Source organism: Xyrauchen texanus, chromosome 15, assembly GCF_025860055.1.
Source record: "Xyrauchen texanus isolate HMW12.3.18 chromosome 15, RBS_HiC_50CHRs, whole genome shotgun sequence".
NCBI classification, from domain to species: domain Eukaryota; kingdom Metazoa; phylum Chordata; class Actinopteri; order Cypriniformes; family Catostomidae; genus Xyrauchen; species Xyrauchen texanus.
The window spans coordinates 29,051,127-29,073,400 of NC_068290.1; positions in this window are offsets into that span (position 1 = coordinate 29,051,127).

A 22,274-nucleotide genomic window follows, 5' to 3' on the forward strand; every position below is an offset into this window, starting at 1 on the left:
CATTTATCCCAATTTCTAGCATCCTCATTGTAGCGTGGAGGAGGGCGGGGCCGAGCCGGGCCGGAACGACGCATGCCCGGACCCAATCAGCCTGATGAGGAGAGCAAGAGATAAATGTGACCGGAGACAGCAGTTCAAGAGAGAGAGCTACAGACAGCTGTCCTGCATGTTTGTTTATTATTTGGCTTTTGCTTTAAATTCACTATTAAATTATGAGTTACACCTTCAAGCCGGTTCTTGCCTCGTCCTTTCCCTTTGAACCCCTTTACACTTGTGTACGAATTTACGAATCATATTTTTCAGGGTTTTATAAAATCGTTCCACCAACCCATCTGTTTGTGAGTGGTAAACACTTGTGCGAATCGATTAAATACCTAAAAATTTATATAGTTTGCGTAGTTTTCATAACATAAATATAGTGCCTTATCAGTGAGGATTTCTTCTGGAGTCCCCACTCAGGAGATTATTCTCAAGAGTGCCTGAAAAACACTACGTGCTGAGATGTTACGCAGGGGCACTGCTTCCGGATATTGCGTTGCATAGTCCATCAGAACTAATGCAAAGTGATGTCCGTGTGCAGTCTGTTCTAATAGCCGATGAGGTCCATACCAATTCTTTCAAAGGGTACCTTGATTAACGCTTTTGGGGTGGCTGGTGGATTCACCAACTGACATTCACGGCACACCGCACACCACCTGCGAATGTCCCCATGAAGGTGAAAAACCTGTTTGGTTGTGTTATTTCCTGTCCTAAATGGCCAGCAATTTGATTCTGGTGAGCCCGCTGCAGAATGGCTCTCTTCAAGTCAGCATAGACGAGGCGGTTGGCTGTGGGGAGCTGTTGGGTCACAAGCTGCGCTTCCCCGGAGAGTAACAGCAACAGTCGGGCCGCCCACTGGTCATGCGGCCATTCCCACACCTCGGCCATCTTCTCAAAAAGATTGAGGTAGGCTTCTGGATCATCGTCCGGCCCCATTTTCACAAGGGTGACTGGCTGGACATTCGAAGTGGGCTCCGGGGCTACCACAACAACTCCCTCTTTTCTGATCAGGCTCCGGAATGCCTGTTGGTCCTCCATTTGGGCTTGGAACAGCTGCAGCTCGACGAGGGCCTGATGCTGGTTCTGCTGCATGCCGGTGAGGGTCTTGATCACCTCGTCCAGTGGTAAGGACTCCATGATGACTTATCTCCTCAAATCCTGGTTTTCTGCACCAGTGTGACACCACGTCAGGTTTCTTGTGTGGAAATGAGGAGATGGAAGCAGTGACACACTTCAGGTCAGATTTTTATGCTCTTCTTCCTTTGTTGTACAGCGTATGTACTTTTGTTATCAAGTAAACACAGCTGTTGTTGTGGCGTACATCCATTCATTCTTTTATTACAGTGTTGGGATTTTGAGGAGAGCATGTCTGATTTTGTGATGACATATATCAAGCACTATATCAGTGTGTTACTGAACGATAATAAACTGCAAAAAAGTCAGAAAGACAAAGAAAGCAAGAACAAAACCGATGTGTTGTTTCTCCCAGATGCAGTTAAGATTTAATATAAGCACAAACACAACATATCAAGTAAAATTATCAGTTGTTACAGTGGAGTACCTGTGTTAGTTCAGCTTCAGATGTGTGTGCTTGTCATCTTGTCAACCTGCATGTTCAGATCAGACAGAGGAATAGTCCTTGGGTATGTAATTGCTTTTAACTTTTTCCGATTGGACGGTTATTTCCTTTTAAATCCACAAGTAAGTTTAAACTTTTGATTGGCAGGTGATTGACTGGTGAGAGGTGGTGCTGATTATGATATTTAGCAATATTTAGCTCTGATCAGCTGGCAACAATATTTAGCTCTGATCAGTTCTGATCATCTGAAACTCCTCTTATTACCAGCTATAAACAGGGTCTAAAATGATTGCAGCCAAAACTAGGGAATGTTTTAGAAAGATTTCCGGCGGAAGTCCCCATCACATTTGTTTCCCCAGTAAGACCCCCAGGAAAAAGGTGGACAGTGAAAGAGTCTTGCGCACCAGCTACCATGAAATAGGGAAGATTACCTCCACTTGCAACTATATTTCCACTGAGAAAATAGGATGAATTTCACCAAAATGACATTATCTTCAGAAAGCTGACTAACAGACAGCATCATCAACAGGTGTTTGGACATGCTCCATATCTCTCTCTCTCTCTCTCTCTCTCTCTCTCTCTCTCTCTATCACATACACACACACACACACACACATCCTTGTTTCACCAATAACATGTTAGGAACATCCCAAGCCGATATACTAGTAGTCCTAAAATGATGTTGAACGAGCAACGGCAGATTCTGAACCATGGTGTAAGAAAGTAGTTCCATGCATAATGGAATCAGCCCGGTCCTGACCTCCAATGAGGATGCTAGAAACCCCTGTTATTTGCAGTTTGAGAGGTCCCACAATGGGTTTTTTTATGACCATACTCAGTTTTCCCATTTTTTTTACTGTAAATGTACTTGTTCAGCTATTGTATATACGCAATATCACTCTCGCAGTCGTGCTATATAGTCCTAAATCAGCACTGCTGTGCTTGCCTATGGCACTCAGCAATATAGTTTGTGTGTGTGTGTGAGTGTGTGTCTGTGTGTATATATATATATATATATATATATATATATATATATATATATATATATATACATAAAAAAATACTGTACAAAAAAAGAAAAACTGTAGAAAAATACAATTACAAAAATCAATTATTCATGTTTCATATTTGGGGTCAAATACATAAAGAAAAAAAGAAAGAAAACATTTTATATCTTAAAATCTCAGACTTCAAACACAGAGCTGCAATAAATAAGACCGCAACACAGCTTTCCTCGGGCCAAGTTTACAGGAATGTCAGCAATGTGAACCGACTACATTACTAGAGGATTTACACCAGGTGAAGAGACCAGATTGTAATAGTGTATGTGTATGTTTTCATTTGTTTGCTGTGTATACAGTCCTGTCCTTTAATCATTTTAGAAATTAAGCTCATATATCTAACAGTGGAACCATTATTATTGGCTGTTTCTAGAGAGAAGCCTGCTATGTACAGGTGAAACTCGAAAAATTAGAATATCGTGCAAAAGTTCATTAATTTCAGTAATTCAACTTAAAAGATGAAACTAATATATTATATAGACTCATTACAAACAAAGCAAAATATTTAAAGCTTTTATTTGATATAATTTTGATGATTATGGCTTACAGCTTATGAAAACCCCAAATTCAGAATCTCAGAAAATTAGAATATTGTGAAAAGGTTCAGTATTGTAGGCTCAAAGTGTCACACTCTAATCAGCTAAACACCTGCAAAGGGTTCCTGAGCCTTTAAATGGTCTCTCAGTCTGGTTCAGTTGAATTCACAATCATGGGGAAGACTGCTGACCTGACAGTTGTGCAGAAAACCATCATTGACACCCTCCACAAGGAGGGAAAGCCTCAAAAGGTAATTGCAAAAGAAGTTGGATGTTCTCAAAGTGCTGTATCAAAGCACATTAACAGAAAGTTAAGTGGAAGGGAAAAGTGTGGAAGAAAAAGGTGCACAAGCAGCAGGGATGACCGTAGCCTGGAGAGGATTGTCAGGAAAAGGCCATTCAAATGTGTGGGGAGCTTCACAAGGAGTGGACTGAGGCTTCAAATGTCGTATTCCTCTTGTCAAGCCGCTCCTGAACAACAAACAACGTCAGAAGCGTCTTACCTGGGCTAAAGAAAAAAAGAACTGGTCTGTTGCTCAGTGGTCCAAAGTCCTCTTTTCTGATGAGAGCAAATTTTGCATTTCATTTGGAAACCAAGGTCCCAGAGTCTGGAGGAAGAATGGAGAGGCACACAATCCAAGATGCTTGAAGTCCAGTGTGAAGTTTCCACAGTCTGTGTTGGTTTGGGGAGCCATGTCATCGGCTGGTGTTGGTCCACTGTGCTTTATTAAGTCCAGAGTCAACGCAGCCATCTACCGGGACATTTTAGAGCACTTCATGCGTCCTTCAGCAGACAAGCTTTATGGAGATGCTGACTTCATTTTCCAGCAGGACTTGGCACCTGCCCACACTGCCAAAAGTACCAAAACCTGGTTCAATGACTATGGTATTACTGTGCTTGATTGGCCAGGAAACTCGTCTGACCTGAACCCCATAGAGAATCTATGGGGCATTGCCAAGAGAAAGATGAGAGACATGAGACCAAACAATGCAGAAGAGCTGAAGGCCGCTATTGAAGCATCTTGGGCTTCCATAACACCTCAGCAGTGCCACAGGCTGATAGCATCCATGCCACGCCGCATTGAGGCAGTAATTAATGCAAAAGGGGCCCAAACCAAGTACTGAGTACATATGCATGATTATACTTTTCAGAGGGCTGCCATTTCTGTATTTAAAATCCTTTTTTTTATTGATTTCATGTAATATTCTAATTTTCTGAGATTCTGAATTTGGGGTTTTCATAAGCTGTAAGCTATAATCATAAAAATTATATCAAATAAAGGCTTGAAATATCTTACTTTGCTTGTAATGAGTCTATATAATATATTAGTTTGACCTTTTAAGTTGAATTACTGAAATTAATGAACTTTTGCACGATATTCTAATTTTTCGAGTTTCACCTGTAGATGCTACAGCACAGGTAGATTAAGTTTATTCATCTTATCAGTATGTGCCTTCCCTAAGAATCAAATCCTTGGCATTGCTAGCACCAGCTGAGATACAGGAATCCATAACTAGTACATCTGACACTTGAACTAACTTTAGGTTGTCGCAGTGGTTTTGTGTTCGACAGGGCCCACTTGAATCCACTGTAACCTCTGTGGATGATCCACTTACTGACATCAATTATAGTGTCAGGATCAAATCGCTGACAAGAGTCCCCTGCTTTACATAGCCGAATAATAAATGAAGACCTTTCAATCAGATAGGAGATTGTGTGCCTGACCACATTCAGGCCTGCCATGACCAATGAAGGAATAAATCAGTTAAGCTTTAAGAGAGGGAGCAAGCTGTCACATTTAAACTCACTGTGTAAAGTCTGTTGCATACAGTTTCATTAACATATTGCAGTCATCTCCCAAATTGGAATGCCCAATTAAATTTCCACTATTTAGTAGGTCCTCATGGTGGCAAGGCTACTCAATGGATCAAACCTTACCATTGCCTCCACATCTGAGACCGCTAATCCGCACATCTTATCACGTGGCTCGTCGTGCATGACACAGTGGAGACACCGCACGTGGAGGCTCATGCTACTCTCCGTGTTCCACGCACAACTTACCACGTGCCCCATTGAGAGCGAGAACCACTAATCACGACCATGAGGAGGTTACCCCATGTGACTCTACCCTCCCTAGCATTCATGACAATTTGATTGCTTAGGGGACCAGGCTGGATTCACTCAGCACACTAGGGATTCGAACTCACGACTCCAGGGGTGGTAGTCAGCGTCAATACTCGCTAAGTTACCCAGGCCCAGTCATAAGATTAATTAAAAGTGATATTCTGATTCATGTATTTATGTGCCTTGCAACGGTGTGTGTTTTGTACACTTATGGGATCTGCAGAATTACTTCAAAAAACAATATACAAATCGGATAAAAAAAGAAAGAGACACTCTGGTGGTACTTTTCATCTCAGAGATGGTAAAATTGTCTCTCATTTGTCAAAAGTTTGCTCTATTTTAATATGGCACAAGAGGCAAGTCAGCACACACAAGTCCTTCAGCAATCAATACATTATCTCCAGCCAGGATTTGAGGTCCTAATACCTTTCTTTTTTCTTTCATTTTGCCCAAATGGAGTAAAACAAATTAAAAACACAAGTAAGTAAAAGACCAATTCATAAAGGCACAGCGGCTGCCTGAGGCCCATGACAGGATGCTGAGTTGAAAAATCAGCACTGACCTCTCCCCCGGCTCATCTATCTCCTCTTACTATCCACCAAAGGGGCTTCAGAACACTGATTTATGGGCCAAAGAAAAATGCCACGCTGGAATGGGCTTTTGATAAAATTGTTCAAGAGATTCCAGGCTATAAATCTTGATCTTTTACGTACAGGTCGCTAGCTACTTTCATATTTTTCTGCCATCAATAAGAGGATGCTGGACATGACAACTAATCCATAATGCTACAATATTCCTGGCACTTTAGGAAAACAGTAACATTTATATTTCTCTGCCAGGATTCAGTTTTTTATGGTTCTAGTCTGATTGAAAGTTTAAAAGAAACATGGTCAAATATGGTTTAAAATCATATTGGTTTGAAAAATATTTTAACACTTTGTTTTTTGCAATTGCTGTTAAGAGGGTAAACTGTATTTATTGTATCTATTCCTCCCTTTAGAGGAGCAGTTCTTAATTTTAGCATTAGAAAAAATAAACATGCATGCTGCCCTACAAAATAATAAATGTGATATAAAAAATGGAGAGAAGTTGAGCCAATGTTCAGCCAAACTGGGCTGCATTTCCCAAAAGCATCGTAAGCCTAAGTAGATCATAGAAACCATTGGCGCTAATGGTCTCTACGATCAACTTAAGCTTGCGATGCTACTGGGAAATGCAGCCCTGATGTGTCACCGGAGAGATCATCGTCTAAAGCCTGTTTTACAACACACACCGAAGGAAGACAGAAGCAGTGTGTATTTTCTTTGGCGTACATGTTAACAAATGAGTTTATTTACATCGAAAGCAGAAGCAGCATGTCAGAACTAGGCAAAAGCAGCGTGTGAGCAGCATATAATTAGTCTAGTGTGTTTTTGTTTTAATTGCAGCTCATAGGGGAAAAAATTACTCAAAAAGAAAATGTTATTATTTTAAATATTTAGCTTAAGCGGACATACGGTTTTATAATTTAAAACGACAGTAAACTACAAGTCAATAGCCTTAAACAAACAAAATAAAATGGCCCCTTTATATACTATTACATTGAGGGCAGGTCTAAAGGGTTAACGGCAATACACATATACAGCCCAGTGAGCTGCCAAATGTAAACAAATGGATGCAACAGCACGTGTGGTTGGTAAATTCAGAACTTAACTCATATATTAAAGTGTTCTATTGCCCTCAACTTTTAACTAGATTAATAAACAAAGGAAAAAATGTGGGATGCTGTACCTGGCTGTTGGTGAAGATGGTGAGTTAACATATTGGAAGTGAATTTTATTGATGATTAAAATACTAAACACTTAGTTTGTGCTTAATTACTTTTTTTTACTATAATATTAAACTGTATTATTAAGTTTTGCAAAACAACATTCAGGCTCATCGTATTCCCCGTCCACTAAATAATGATCTTTAAAAATTTGCAGAGCTTGTGTTGGCTGTCACTACATGAAATGATACTAGACTGCATTAGATAACACCAGCATCATGTAAAAAAGATTTCATGATGATCAAGCTTGTAACACTTATCAATAGCTCACCATTCTATAAATTTATTTTCTGTATAGAGCACAGCAGTTTCTGCAGCAGAAACGCTGATTGTGTAAAAGCACGCGCATTATTTGCTGCAAAACTGTCATGATGCACTTCTTCGGTTTGGCTCACACACTGATTCAGTGTGCGATGTAAAACAGGCATAAGTGATCTGATTTCGGTCATAACTAAATTTGGAGAAAATGAGTAGTTACCAGTGTTGGGGAGTAACTAACTAAAAGTAGTGACATTACTAACTTAACTACCTTTATTGTAGAAGGCCCAGCGGAGACCACATCCTGCCCAGGTTGGGAGGAGGTTAAATATGGTGAATACCTCACATGGGTTTTTTAGGCCACATGTGGAAGTGGCGCGGTGGTAGATCCTACCTGCTGAGAGGGAGGAGTTACTACAAGCACAAAGACGGGGGATGGAGGGGGCAGAGGGGACCGTACCACGGAAAATACACACAGGGGGATTAATCCAAGAAGGCAAACCCTGTAGAGCACCTATTCCAGTACAGATTAATTAGTACCATAGCGAGTCTGGTCGGGAATTTGCGGACCAGAGGGCTAGTGAGGAAAAGACATCCAGGGAGCATGAGTTTAGTGGAATCTCCTGTGAGAAACAGTGCACGTGATCACCTTATAGCCAGGTCGGATGGTCCTGGCCAGCCAGCGCGACGGGTTGGAAAGCATAAGCCACGCGTCCAAGCTCTGCGTGATGGGCACTAAAGGGACGATCGTTTTGGACATAACCGGTGGGGCTTCGTAGCGGTGGGGAGCAGGTAGTGTTGCGTTGGGAGGCAAAGTTGTGACCTGAGGCATGTGTGCTGAGAAGAGACTCAAAGCACTTACCTTGCTCCGCGTACCCAGTAGGGGGCAGGTTAGTGACTGAGGAGGAGGTCCTGGTAAGTCGTCCTCTGGACTCGTCAGAACTGGCCGACCGGGGTTGTGAAAGCTATACAGCTGCGGACATGGAGGTGAAGATACTACTTCCAGGGTGCCACTTTATCTGTAAGGTTCTGTTGCCGGGGCACCGTGAGAACGGCATTTGCGGGCACCGGCTAGGTAACCCAGGGGATGAGGAAATCGCTCTTTCATTGAAAAAGTGGGTACAGCAGCACGAAGAGGGTGCGGCAAATGAAAAAGCGGAAACCAAGGATTCTCCACCTGGCCCTCCACTGGGGAAGGAGTGGTCTGGCTACCAGCTCCTGAGCGACCATCTTGTCCCCTGGGTGGTCCGTCTCAGGAACTCTTGGGAGCCTTTCAGGGTCCTGGAGGAGGTTCGTGAGACGGGGGGTGTCCGCTTCCTGCGGGTGGCTCTAATCCGAGGCTGAGAGCTGGGCCCTGGTTGTGGCGGACCTACCTGCTGGTTTCTTGCTGCTGCAGGGGGACGCCCTTGGCGGGCAGACGGGGTACGGCTGGATGTAGACCGGCTCCGAGGTAGGATATGTTGGATGGCCTCTGTCTGCTTCTTCACTGCTGAAAACTGCTGGGCGAAGTCTTCAACGGTGTCGCTGAATAGGCCGAGCTGGAAATGGGGGCATTGAGCAAGCGGGCTTTGTCAGTTTCCCACATCTCGACCAAGTTAGCAAAAGGTGACATTTCTGGACCACAAGGGTGGCCATCGCCTGTCCGAGTGCCCGCACTGTAACCTTCGTGGCCCGGAGGGCGAGGTCAGTAGCTTATTGCAGTTCCTGCAGCACATCAGGGTCAGGTCTATCCACGTGCAGATCTTTTAGTGCCTTGGCCTCGTCGACTTGCAGGAGGGCCATGGCATGCAGGGGAGAGGCAGCCTGTCCGAAAGGGTAGGCTTTCGCGGTCAGCGACGACGTCATCCTACAGGCCTTGAAGGGGAGGTCACAACGTTGAGTGAGTGACAGAAGGGGAACTATAGATTCAAAGTAGCTTCCCCAACAATGGGTGTCTGCATCTTGCATTTGCATGGCAGTAGAATGTGATTATAAAAATACAAAAAAAATAATTTGTTTACATAATAAGAAAATGTAAAAAAATGGAAGAACAAAGTGTTGAAAAAATTCTGTTTTATGGGTTAATGAAAACCCAACATCTGACATGAGCCAGACATCATTCTTAACCAAAACAGAATAAATAAATAAATAATTTAGTATACTCAAACTATAACTTTACTGTGTGAGATGTAGCTTTAATGTCAGAAACCTGTCGGTGTGTGTAACTGAAGTGCACGTCACATATTTGTGGTCGCCCCAAGCAAACCTGTTGAATTTATGGAGACAGGTACGATTAGCATCTGGAAACTCAAGTCTTCTGCATCACATGACCTGCTTTTTTAAGTGGTGGCAGGAAGGATACCGTCAGCCAGCTGGCGCCAGAAAGGAGGCATGAGTCAGTGAGAGCCTCCCGCTGTCATTTCTTTGGTCTTTCAATTTTAATGTGCGAGGGATGAGAAAAACAATGAGACAACCACTGAGCACAGGTGTTTCGAGGAAGGAGGGTACATGTAAAAACAGGTAGCTGCATATCCGCAGCAGGACTCATTGTCTCTCATAAAAGGGCTCTGAAGCAGCTATTCCAAGAGATCTCGACGCTGGCTGTTTTCCCAGGGCAATTGCATTTGTAAGGGATTGTAATTTAGTTCTGCAGAGCTTTGTGCAGATACAGTATGCAAATGTAATTTCCCTCAATCATAAGCACAGAGGGACATTGGAGACTGATGCAGTTAGCTGAGGCCTCAGTAAAAAATGTTTGTCGCAGGGGAGTCATATGCCACTTCCAATGATATGTTTTCTTAAGAGACATTTTAAAAGACTTGGGCAAACATACTCGGGGGACGACAAACAGAGCAGGGTTGGAGTGGAGTGGCTCAGCTGAGCTCGGCGAATAGACAGCATATCTCGCTGGGATGCAGAGGCGGGGGGACAACTATGTCCTCAAAGAGAAGAGAAAGATGAAGTGGCTAATCTACAAAAGTCAGTTTGTGTTTCAGATTAGGGGCCCTGCCAACAAGCACAGGGCAAAGACACTACTGACAGGACAAGGAAATGAAATGTTTACTGATCGGGAAGGGGGGGTTGGGGGTGAAGACGACACACGTCCCAACTCTAGCTGTGCTGAAGCCCTTTGAAAGCATTACAGAAAGAGTGTAGAAGAGGGTGTAGTGAGTGATGAAAACGGGTGTTACAGGAAGAGTGTGAGTGTGTGTGTGTGTGTTTGTGTGTGGGTTTTAAATCCTGAATTAAAAAATTACATAACACTGACAAGTGAACTATTTCTAGGTTTGCGTGTACCCAGCTCCACATTTTAGTAAAATGTAATTTAATTAAATTTAATTTAATTTACGAGTCAACCTACAATAAAGGTGCTCTCTAAAGTGACAGTGTTTGACTGGTCATGTGATCATAACATGGCAGCCTCAATGTTTGTGTAATTTATGTGTAATATGTGACGTGTAGGGTAGATTACTTCTGAAATGTAATCGGGCACTGATAACAAATGACACAACTAAAATTGTAAAACATAATACTTTAGATTACATTTAAAATAATATAATCCAATTACTCTGATTACTTTTGGATTATTTATTGCATGTTTTATATAATTTGAAGTGTGCCAAACTGCACTACTTTCATTAAACCTTAGTAAACATGAAATCAAACAGTAATTGGATTTGGGTATACTTGGCTAAAAAAGCACTTTTTTTAGATTTATTATATCTGAATTTAGCAGGAAAATCCTGTGTATTCAGTGTTAATTATCCATTATATGTTTTCTGTGCTCATTTAACCAAAGTTCTAGATTTGTTGACTGAGTATGACTGTCAGGTGATATTTGTTATTAACTGAAGGCTCTTCTCTTGAGTGTTCACTAGAGGTAGAAATGCTAGTTAATTTCATTTTCCTTGATTAGCACAGTACTAAGGCATCTTTGTAATCACAGTACTGAGAGCAGAGGCCAGACATCCCCAGCGTCTCTTCTCCACACTATTATTTAATTTCCGAGGCTGCTGCACCATATCAAACACCCCCCGTACAAACACACACACACAGTCAGACGGCTCAATTTGCATGGCAGAGGGGGATTTGTAGCAGAAGCAAATCTGGTGTCAGACTAGATTAAATGTTACACTGGTGTGCTATCATAATCAGGCAACTAATGAGCGACATGAGCCACGGCGGGTTGACATGAGAAGGAGGGAATTCTGGGATACTTGATGGAGTTTGGGTTTAATTCCTGTCAGTTCTCACAAGGAACCTTCTCATTTGACTGGGAACCATGTTCTGTCAACACAGGTTGTTCCAATGAATTTAGAAATATGATAGTATCACACAAACTGCAAAACAGATTTCTGGTCACTATGTGTCACCCAGTATGGATGTATGTGGGTAGTTGACATGAAATACTTTTTGGAAGTTGGCGTGTCCTATGGTGTGATATGGTATACACCATCTAACACTATTTTAAACAGCATTTAGCAAATTCTTTTAAAATATATATTATTATGCAGATATTTATGACTTCGTATTTATTGAGAGACTACACACAGAATAATTGTAATTTTAGAAAGTCATGTGTCACAGTGCAGGACCATTTAAAGGGAATTAGTGAATGCAAAATGGTTGTTAAAAACAGTGAAAAGTCATGTCACCTAAAATATACACTTTCCAACTCAGTCTCATGACAAGTCATAATAATAATATGAAACGGCGAAATCGTAAGAAATCTTAATAGGTAACTAAATTTGGAAAAATAAAATTAGTTTAACCCCAAATCTAAACCTAACTATGATTTTAATAGGAAAAGCACTAATTAATTTAATTTAATTTAATTTATAAGTCAACCTACATTAAAGGTACACTCTAAAGTGAGACTGTTTGAATGGTCATGTGATCAGAGCATGAGTCCACCGGCTCAATGTAAAGCTTTTACTAGACTACCAACATGAATGGAGAGCAGCCGTATTTTGTTCCACGGAAGAAATACAAATATCTGGGTTTGGAACGAGTTGAGAGAAGCATAAGTCATTTGTATTACATAACTAAATATGGAATAAGTAACCATATTTGTTTACTGACATTTCCTTTCTTAATAAAGTGTTGGATATGAGGTTACAGCAAAAATGTAATGCCTATACTGTACTGATTTGAAATTCTTTTTGTTGACTGGTTTCGACCATTTCACCAGTTTTCATAAGACTTTGTTGGCACTTTCTCCTACAGAAATTGTAAACCTTGATGATGATTTACAAAAAAAAAAAGAAAACGTTGGACAATGTTATGCATCTAATACCCATATGGATTGTGTCCCTGTATTATTATTACCTGTAGGCTATGTACGCACGTGCATGCACACACACAAAATGCACACACATGCAAAAACTCACACGAATGGTCACAAAATCATTAACCAGTGAGTAAGACACTCAGCAAAACAACACTGATATTGAAAAACCTTTAGATCACTGATGGAGGCATCATTCCATCTTTGGAACACAAGAAGCAACATACATTTACACACACATGTGATCAAAGGCACTTGCTCTCTGAATGATTGGAGCCTCAGTGTGTAGTCATGTAGCTGGAACACCTGATGTTTGGACCTAATGTGTCAGCAAATACATAGGGCTTCATCTTCCTGAAAGACAGAAATCTCAAATCAGAAAAGATTACTGCAAGTAAAGAAAGTAATCACCACTTGAGTTGAACAACATTTATTTAATCAAATTAGTAAAAGTGATTTCATTTACTCGACTCATGCAGAATACCTCATCTGTATTGACTTAGAGGGTGAAAATGGAAGAAATCCAACTATTCTCTCAGTCTTTCTCATTTCACAGGGAACTCCTTCCTTTCTTTTTCTTTCTCCTTATATACACTGTTTCCCCTCCTTCATGTCCTCATGCTGAATCTAAACTAATGCTAATGTGCCCAGGAAACTCTTTGTCGGTTCCGCCAGTGTGCACTTTCCTATCTATGGCTTACTAGCAGTAGCACACCACACACATTCACCACTTGTATGACCCCTGCACACTGTACAGAGGGTCCCTCGCAACCCAGAATCTGTCAGTGGCCCCCTTTCCTTCCCATGAGTGGCCCACATAATAGAGAAAGGGTCCTGACTGCGGAGTTCAGTCGCTATTAACCCCCACCAGCTGTTCCTGCCGGGGCCATTGGCCACTCAATACGCCCCCCCTAAGAGGGGCCCTCACGTTGCCTAATCTAGCCATTGTTGGCCAGGAATGCTGACAGAAAGAAAAGAGTTTTTTTCCTTCTACTTTTCCTTGTGTCCATGCAAGCGTGTGTAGCCAAGTGTGAGAGCGCAGAGAAGGCTAGGGCTAATTTCTATAGTTGCCCATGAAGGAAGGGGGCAGCCGTGGAGAATAGGCCTGTTAGCTGCTTGACAAAATTCTTTTTCTCTCTCTTGCAAACGCAGTGTGATTGTTGGATGGGGATTCACCCCCCACTGTCAGTATCTCGTAATTCCTTTTAGGGATTTTTGTCAATTGAATTTGATTAAATTTATTAAAAGGTGTTTTTCTGTTATCAAAAGCCTTTATCGGGGCTAAAAAGATCACAAATGCATCACTCAGATATTTTTCATGTTTCCAGTTTCTGGCATAAAATAATAATTTAAAGTTAATGTAACTTTTTCAGAATCGTGGAAAGTGTGAGCAAAAATGCGTTGTATATAGTACATTCGCCTCAACAGCTGGGTACTGCTAAGATTTTAATTAGAATCTATGGAAAAATAAAACTAATAAAACCTGATTGTTAATTGCCATCTAGATCCATTCTGATTTCGATAGAAATCAAAATCCCATTTTGGTTCTTTTACCTTGTGAATATATTAACAATTGCTCCATTTCAATTAACATGAAAATTAAAACAGTATTTTCCAGTCAATTTAACCTCGAAGCAGTTAGACTGCCATTATGATGAGCACAGGCAGAGGTCTCTGCTGGGGTTGAACATGTGTGCCACAGTCATTTGTGCTCACCAGAACAAAAAAAACAACTTTAAACACTTTTAGAAAATTATTAGACAGGAAATGTAGCCACTTTTTGTTTTTTAATTACAATTACCCAATTCTGGGAGAAGGACTGTGATAAAATTTAACAAACATGCAACCACAAGTGAGTCACATTCTGTGAAACATCAATTGGACAGAAAAAATGAACAAGAGAGTGTTTTTATTATATATATATATATATATATATATATATATATATATATATATATATATATATATATGTACATATATATATATATATGCACATCACTCAAACAAAACATTTCACAATAAGAAGTTTGTTGGGTTTCAAATGATAAAACAATAGATATAGTGTTAAAAATAAGATGTATTTGGACACTTTTTTATTGTCAAACTTTAATGTGATGAACTACACTTGTGTGGTTACACTGTGTGTGAACTTGAGGGGAAATGACTTCATATACCCATTAGAATCACCTTGAGAGCTGGTTAAAAGTAATCTGAAAAAAGGGACGTTAGCCATGAGAAATGATCTGGCGTTATTTGTTTGCTAAAAGTTATATGACATTCAGACATTTTTAAATGTGACTTAGGTGTCCAAAAGAGTCAAATATTTAATGGGGCCTCTGAACACATATTGTCCTGTTCATTTTATAAAGCAGAACAGATCCAGTCAGATGCTGGTGTTCCAAATTATGCCATGTAAACAATTATCTTCTGTCAGCAAGAGGCTTGTGTACTAGCAGCTACGGTTTCATCTTAATCCACCAACATTAACTGTCTCTGGCTGAGGGAAACACCACAGGGTAAAATACCCACAGTGACGAAGCACTCAGATCAGGATGTGGGAGGAATAGCAGCAAGTGACAGGAGGAAAGAGTGCAAACTGTTAATAGAATGTGATGGGATGTGTTTGTATCATGTCACTGAAGGTGGAGGGGTGGGCATGGGGTGTACTGTGTGTGTGTGTTGCACTAAGAAAACTGTTGTGACAGACTCTGGGGGAGTGATAGTTGAATCTGCCTCAGTCAATTATCTGTCCGCGCTAGACGTTTTTGTGCTAATGAGCTCGCCGGATCCCGTGGGCAGACTTCCCCTGTCTCGCGGCTAAAGATCAGTTTCATTGCTTTCGCAGAACTTATTCAGGCCCACAAAAAGTGGGAGCTTCAACGGTGCGGCCCCCTTTTACTGCTCCTTTTGTGGAGCTTTTGGAGGCGTGCTGAAGAGAGTGAGGGCTCTAACGCTGCCTCCTCTTCATCCTCACTCCATTGCCTTCCATTACCATACATATCCATATGAAAAGTCAGGCAATGCCTGAACAGCTGTCCCGCAAAAGGGCCAGCCCCCCCCCACAGGCCTGACAGAGGATCACTTTAGCCCTTAGTGGGCAATAATAAACCACAACCATTTAAACAGTCTTTGAGCCAGAGAGAGAGAGAGTGATGGGACCAGAATGCAGCATTTCACAGGTCAGCTCAGGGCCCTCATTGGCCCGTTCCGACCTCCAGGCAGCCCCCACAGAAGTCAAGAGAGCGAGGGAGGGACAGCCCAATTGCTCACACAATACAAAATCCCCCTATCTCTTTAGAGAGACAGCAAAATCCCCCCATCTCTTAAGAGAGAGTGAGCATCATGAATAGCAATTGTGTCCCATTAATCCTTTGTTTTTAAAAACCTCTCAACAATGAGAGGAAATGTTTCAAATCTTATCTATGATCACATTCTAACATTTCAAAAGAGTTTTTGAACTGCAGGTACTGTAACATTCATGCGCAACCGATCATTTTGAAGATTTATTTCTATTTTCCAATTTGATTTGTACTGAATTCAGCATGATATGAAGATATGCAAAAAAAAAAAAAAAATTCCATTTTAGAGAACAAATAAGGGATACCATTATGTGAGAGTTTGCCCTAATGGGAAAATTCTGTCATCATGTAATCAAGCTCATCCAAACCTGTTTGACTTTCTCCCATGGAAAACAAAAGAAAATGTAAGTCATTATGTTAGTCACCATTCACTTTAATTGCATATTTTCCATACAATAAATGACTATTTGAGACTAATATTCTGCCTAACATCTCCTTTCGATTTCCATTGAAGAAAGAAAATCATACAGGTTTTGAACAACAGGTGAGTAAATGATGACAGAATTTTTCTATTTTAAGGTGAACGATCCCTTTAACTCAGAATTCCCTTGACACATATACAAGCCACAGCTTTCTAACCTTTTTTTGCCATTCCAAAGATATACCAATCATGAGGGATTTCCCAGCAGGCTCAGATATTTCAGCTCTTGTCAATGAATTGGTCTGGGTGGGACCCCAAATGTGCATCAAGCGATGAAATCCCCTGTGTTAGTAGGGTTGCTGGCACAGTGAGGGGTTAAATGAGTGTCCAAGGGTCACTTAGGGAGTCTTTAAGTGAGACAGGATTTGAGCACCTCGCCCAGAAAAGGTCTCCTTCATGCTGGGTTGATGAGGAGGGATATTCCCCAGCAGAACTAACCACAAACCCAAAAACAGGCTTGCGTGGTAGGCTCCTGCTGTGCTGGGCGATGTTAAGTCATGACACTGGAGTTATGTCACGAGGGGTAATGCCAATTTAAGATACTTTGCACAGAATTATACAACAGTTAGTTCTGGTCCTCTAATCTGATTGGACAAGTGGCATTTCAACAGTCCTGATATTTACATTGACAACAATCAGTACATTTACACGCACTTTAAAAGTTTGATTTCAGTCGGACTAAAACAATAATTAGTCTTTTAAAGCCTTATGTAAACACTTTATCCGGACTATGAGACCTAGATAATGCAGCTTGGCTTCATTTAGCATGTATACACTTTAATCAGGCACAGTTGGGCTCACCATTTTGCGCATGCCACAAAAGACAGAGATATTGTGATATTGTTTAATTATAAATGAATACATATTGTGCTTGCTCGTAACAACACTTCACAATAAGGTTCTATTTGTTAACATTACTAAATGCATGAGGTATCATTAACTAATAATGAACAATATTTTTTAACAGCATTTATTAATGTAGGGTAGATGTTAATGGCAATACTTTACAACAAGATTCCATTCGAGAACTTTATTCGGATCACCTGTAGACCTGCTTATTCATGTAGTTATAATCAGCCAATCCATCTAATCATTGCACTGTGGTAGCAGTGCAATGCATAAAATCATGCAGATATGTGTCAGGAGTTTCAGTTAATGTTAATGTTTCCCATTCTGATCATCCATCAGAATGGGAAAAATGTAATCTCAGTGATTTAGACCGTGGCGTTGTGCTCAGTGAGTGTACAATTGTTCATTATCAGTTCATGTTAGTTTATAATGCATTCAATAATGTTATCATATACAACTTTTGATTTAAACAATGTATTAGTATATGTTGAAATTAACATTGACCAGGATTAATAAATGCTGTAAAAGTATTGTTCATTGTTAACAAATGGAACCTAACTGTAAAGTGTTACCGTGTTGAGTTGTAAAAAGACAATTGTTAATTATTAGTTCATTTAAGTTCGAAATGCATTAACAAATGTTAACATATTCTATTTTTAATTAAAATAATGTATTAGTATGTGTAAGATTTTAAATGAACCAAGATTAAAAAGTGCTGTTAAAGTATTGTTCATTGTTAGTTTGTGTTAACTAATGCAGTTAAGGAATGCAAACGAACGCAACCTTGACATTTGTAGTACTATAATGTATTCTAATGACTGTTCTGATGTCTGTGATTTATAATACTTGGTAGATGCTCAAATGTTGTTTTGAGTTTTTGTTAGGTTCAGGTGTGCTCACTTCCTCAGATAAATTTTACCATGGTTTTACTATAGTAATATTGTAGTAACCATGACTGTTGTCACCATGGTTTTCTTTGCAAAAATCATGGTTTTGATACAATTAGTTGTTATTACTGTGTAATACTGTAGTTTCTATATAGTAACCATGATTTCACTGTATGTTGTAACCATGACGTAACCATGTTTATATTGTGGTTACTATGATTTTACTTTAAATGCCATGGTTAAACTATGGTTACTGTTGAAAACATTGATTGTTATTTAAGGGCAAACCTGTTGAAGTGTATACTAAATAGAGTATTCTTTGGATCTGGCAGTAATATATATATATATATATATATATATATATATATATATATATATATATATATATATATATATTTTTTTAACAAAGCAAATACCGAACTGTACTGAAACCATGACCCTTAAACCGTGATACATACCGAACCGTGATCAATTTGAACTCTTTACACCACTAGTGTGAATGAGAAACAGATCACTTTCACGTTCTTCTTCTTTTGTTTTTGGCGAATCACATTCTTCATGCATATGTTCCCTGCTTGGGAGAAGAACTTGACTTAAAAATGTATCTGTTTCTCATCCACACCTATCATATCACTTCTAAAGTAATGGATTTAATGACTGGAGTCGTATGGATTACTGTTATGATTCCTTTATGTGCTTTTTGGAGCATCAAAATGTTGGCACCCAATCACTTGTATTGTACTGACCTACAGAGCTGAAATATTATTCTAAAAATCTTAATTTGTGTTCTGTACAAGAAAGAAAGTCATACACATCTGGGATGACATGAGGGTGAGTACATTATGAGAGAACTATCTCTTTAAAGTGATAGCTCAGCCATAAATTGAATATGCTATCATCATGTCTCTACCCTTATGTTGTTACAAACCTGTGTGAGCCTTTGTATTCTGTGGAACACAAAATATGTTAAACAGAATGTTAGGGACTGACAGTATCGGTCACCATTCACTTTCAAATATATAGAGAAAAAACACATGAACTGAAAGTAAATGCTGACCAAGGCTAACTTTCTATCTAAAATCTCCTTATTGTATTGCATGGAAGAAAGAAAGTCATACGGGTTTGGAACAACATGATGGTGAATGATGACTGAATTCCCATAAATAATAATAATTCTGTAATACATGTTAAATGTGTATTATGTAATGGAATGTAGGGAGTTAACTTCCATTATATCATTTGTGAAAGTAACAAGGTTCTCGTTGGATGCTTTCTTACTCTTTATAAAGTAATTATTTATGTTAGCACTTTTAATTCTACTTGAGTAATAATTTTTTTAAAGTAATTGTACTTTTACTTGAGGACAGTTTTTGGCTACTCTACCCACCTCTGGGTATGACACACTTGCCGATTAAAAATAATGATACACAGAGTGACACACATAATGACTCTCCACAACTGTCTCTGACAAAATAACAACATGAGTAAAATGGCAATAGAGTGATTTGGGGCATTTTCAGACCTATAACTTGCTTGATTGTTCTAAAACAGGGGCTAAAATAGTTACAATGTTGCATTTTCTTCAATATTCACTTGGATTTCACAAAAGTTATATTTTAAAATGCACCAAAACTGTAAAATGTCCATCAAGCTTATTTTTATCCATCATTAGTTGCTTTTTTATATTATTTCTGCAGAATGACAGAATCACTATGGATTTTAATCAGCATTTGTGATGATATGCAGCTGAGTGTGATAAAAAAAAAAGAGTTCCGATCAGCTTGTCATCTTGCCAGTTCTTCTGTGACAGAATTATTTTTTTCAAATAAAACATTTGTGTCTTTTCAGTGCTTGAAGCCATTAACTCAGCAGTGAGTCTCGACAGTCAAGTGATTACACCTCCTACTGAGAGGTGCTAATGTGTGCTCTGTAACCCTCTACCTGGCCAGTGATTATGTTAAAAGAAGCTAACACCTGAAAATCATTGGAAATTTCAGCTAGTGTAGAGCCAGATTAAGTGTGTGCGTGTGTGTGTTAATGTAGAGGTCCTGTCTCATAAATCCTAACACTCCCTACATATACACCCCCATCCTCACACACACACACACACACACACACACACACAAGCAACTGACTCCAGAGTCATTGCACACAAACCCTGCACCTTCACTCTCTGAATGTCCATTTTAAAATAAGGAGCAGTGAATTTGAGTCCATTATAGTGGCTTTGAAATGCACCTGATTATGGTGAGCTTCCTGCCCAACAGGCTTACCGGCCACTCGCCACTCTAGTCCGCAATATTAGCAGTCCTTTCTGTGCCATACATTAACCCTGACAGACACACACACACACACACACACACACACTCAACGGCCCCCAGTGAGACCTTTTAGATTCTCTCTGGTCGCTGATACATACCCACAACAGGCGGGAAGCATTTCTGCACGCTGTAAGCAATCACCTCCAGTGCTTATCTACTCCACCTCCTCAACCAAAACCACATTCAATCTGCAGAAATGTTTTTGCAATACTCAATGCAAAGGAAAAAGAGGAGAGAGAGAGGTTGGTGGGGGGTAGGAAATGGACTGGGGGTCGGAATGACTTCTTGAACGCATCTCTCCCTTTGGTTGCAATTAAACAAAGTACGGTGGTGATTAGTTCAGCGCAGGGAGCAGAGAAAGAGACACTCTTGAATCCAAATGGAGGGACCTGACTGGCCTTTCTAGGGGGACAAAAGGCTGAGTTTATTGCAAAAACCTGCTTACCCTCATGCAATGCAAACCATGGGAACTCCAGTCAGGTGGAAACTTTTCTCTCTTTCTCTCTTGATTTCTTTCCCCCTGCATCCCCTCCCCTCCTAACCAACTGCTCCCCCGATGACTATGGATGTTTTCAAGGGCCACAAGGGTGAGGGGTAATGTCCCCCCTCTGCCTCTAGATTTACTTTTATATATATATATATATATATGTATGTATTTCACTCAGTTTCTGTCCTTCTCTTTTACTTCCTCTCTCTCTCTCTACATCCCATTCTTTTTTGTTTTGATTTGTCTGCTTTTGTTCAAACACAGCTAGTTAATTATTAGCGTCCCCATCTTGTTTTCTTTCTCCACTCTTTAAAGCCCTCTTCCTGTCCCATTTCTCTCATATTGCAAGCTAGGACCTTGTTTAAGTGTAATCTCTCTCACTCTCTCTCTCGTTCTCCGGTCCCTGTGGGAAGCTCTCGCAGGGCCCAGGATCTTGCCTGTGTGTGAACACATAATGAAAACAATTTTATGCTGCTGAGGCAAGTAGGCACCAATTACAGACCTTACAGCCACCTGCAGAATTCAACCACCCTTTACCCCACACCTCCTTTCCCCACCAGCCAATCCCCCTCCCTCCTGTTCTTACCCTCATGAATATTTAATAGGCTGATGATGTTATAAATGGCTGGGCCAGGTGAGGAGGGGTGGCAGTAATAAGTCTCCCAGCTGGAGATGATGTAGTGGGCCCCTGTCTCCCTGTGCCAGTCCTTATAGCCAGCATTCGGGGACAGCTGACCCCGGGGCGGGAGCACAACCGCCTTGGAAGAGGGGGAGTGATGTGACAGGGACACCCAGTGCTGTGTGGTGCTCCTATCCCCATCCACCACCAACCCGACTCTCTTGTTGGTCGATTTTACACATTCTGCCCAATCGAAAAGGATGGGCTTCATTCCTGACAGAACCCCCACACTATTTTATTTGATAAGAAGCGCACCCATTTGGAATTAAACAAGTATTACACGCAACAGCTCTCGTTCTCACTTTATCTCCACAAACTCTTGAGGGGGCTTGTCCTTGTGATTAACTGAACACATGCTGGTGATGGTCATATATAAACTGTTGAACACAAGTACTTGTTGTTAAAGGATTATATGTGAGTGCAAGCGGGAGTTGCATTTGTAGTTGATCTGCACTCTTTGGGGATTCAATTGCAAAAGTACAATAACATGAAAGTTGTCATACAGATACTTTCAACATGGATCTTTCTTTTATTTTTTTCAAATATTTCCAGGCTCAGCCAATCTGCAAATCTGTAGACATTATTATTTATATTTGAAAT